A 2,500-nucleotide genomic window follows, 5' to 3' on the forward strand; every position below is an offset into this window, starting at 1 on the left:
GCTCCTCTAGCTGCATCTGCCCCGTAGCTTACATGAGGCTTTGGGGGGACACCTAGACACAAACCATACCATTGCCTAACACCACTGTCCTGAAGTGTGGCCCCTGAATGTGATCACTACAGAGCTGCAGGGTCTGGGCACGGTTTCTCACCCTGCAGAAGTGCTAAGTTGCTAACTTGAAAGGATGCACAAGACCATTCTGGATATTTCTCTCCTTATGGCCTCCCCCCATTTACCAGTCAGTCTGTGGGGTCGTGACATGCGACAGGATACAGGGACACTTGAGGCTAGTCCAGACTCCCTGATGACTCCTAGATGTTGCAACAAAGTTTCTTTCCCACACAAGGCATTGGTAAAAACAAAGGAGAAAATAACTTCTTCCAGTTACTCCTAAAAGGGACCACTTTGGTATAGGTTACTCATCCTCACATTTTCAGGGGTGGTTTGATCTCTTTTATGACCCCACAGATGGTGTCCAAGACAGCTTGGATGTTAATGACCCTGTTTGGCTTCCTCAGGGGCCCCTCACTCAGGAGAAGATTACAGTTGCTTAAATGCTGGTTAATGAATAGATGATGGCGGGACACCTAGACTACTCCAATAGCCCTTGGAATACCCCAATTTTTGGAATCATAAAAAGGAAGAGAGTTTACTACAGGACTTGCAGGCAGTCAGTCACACCATAGAACCTTTGGGAGCACTGAATCCTGGACTATCTAGTCCTATAGCTGTTCCTTTGCATTTTTCTCTTCTAATTGATTTAAGACTTTTTTCCCTCTACTCTCAAAATAAGAAAAAGTTTAAGAAAAAGAATAATCAGGCCCTACTGTATCACTTCCAGTGGTGATGTCTACCACAGAGAATGGTGACTAGACCAACTTTGTGCCAAGAGTTTGAGGCAGCAGCCACTTTGTCAGCATGACAGGCTCATCCATCTGCTTATCCATTCATTACATGGATGATAGACCACTGGCAACTGAATCCTCATCCACCTTACATCAAATGTTTATCCGATTAGATGATGCCCTTCACAATGTAGGCCTAGTAGGAGCCCCTAGAAGATGCAAAGTATGGTGCCTTTTTCATATTTGGAACACCTTAGTCACCAGAGACATATTGTGCCCCAAACTGTTCAGATCCATGTTAAACGTCTTACATTCCTAAGTGATTTTCAGACTCTACTTGGTAACATTAATTGGCTCTGCCCAGCTCTTCAGCTAACTACTCATGATTTAAGTCCTCTCTTTGACATTCTTAAGGGATACTCAGCCCATACTCCTAAAAGAACACTTCTACCAGAGGCCAAAATAGCCTTAGATAAATTTAATCAAGCTCTTTCTTATGTTCAGTTCTCTAAAGTTGACCAATCTCTGCCAATGCTTTTAGTTATTTTCCCAACTCAGTGCATGCCCACAGGGGTCTTATAGCAGTTTCAGGATCCTTTACTATGGTTGCATATGCCACATACTCCACATAAAACTATTATTCCTTTCCATGGTGCTGTGTTGCAGAACTGATCACATGTGGGTGAATGGATGGTGTTCCGGTCTTTGGTCATGAGGTGCAAACTATCCTCACTCCCTTTTCTTCAGTTCAACAGCAGTGGCTGTGGCAATTTTCATTTTGTTGGTAATCTGCACTGGCTAACCTCCCTGATGTTACTGATGTCATTATCCTTCAGATAAATTAATTCAATTTGCTTCCCTTGCATACTTTCTCCTTCTTTAAAACAACCCCAGTCCTCATAGTAAGGGACATCTCTGACTTTACAGATGGTTCATCTTCAGGTAGGGGAGGTTATATAACAGCCTCCTCTTCCAAAAGACAGGTTATAATTTCTCTTCTTCACTAAAGACTGAATTATAAGCAGTCATACAGGTCTTACAAGATCATTCATCCACTCTAATTAACCTCTTCTCAGACAGTGCTCAAGTCTGTGATCTAATGCACCACACTGAAACAGCCAAAATAAACTCTGGCCAAGATCATTTTCATTTACTTCAAGTCTCCAAGTTGTCATACTGTCACATCATGTTCCCTGCTTTGTCAGTCACATATATTCTCATTCCCAATTGTCAGGACTTCTCACTGAGGGAAATGCTAGTATAGCTAGATTACTGGGTGCTGTCACTGTTACTTCCTTAGGTACCACTCCACAGGCTTCTGCTTTTCAGGCCACCTTTCATCCAAATGCTTCTGTCCTATGTACAGTTCCATTTGACCAGGGAACAAGCCCAAGAAATTGATAAACAATATTCCTCATGTATAACACAACTTCCCTCACCTTCTATGGTGGTCAACCCCAAGGGTTACACCTAATCATCTTTGGCAGATGGATGTCGTGCTCACACTGGATAAGTGGCTAACCATGTTGCCGTTCATTATTTGGATGCCTGTAGTGCCTTTGGCTGCCCACAGACACTTCAGACTGGTGATGGCCCAGCATGTACAAATGCTGTCTTGTAAAACTTTTCATGTTTCCCTTATCACAGGGGTTCCT

The sequence above is a fragment of the Octodon degus genome, unplaced genomic scaffold (genome assembly GCF_000260255.1).
Source record: "Octodon degus isolate 3935 unplaced genomic scaffold, OctDeg1.0 scaffold00228, whole genome shotgun sequence".
NCBI classification, from domain to species: domain Eukaryota; kingdom Metazoa; phylum Chordata; class Mammalia; order Rodentia; family Octodontidae; genus Octodon; species Octodon degus.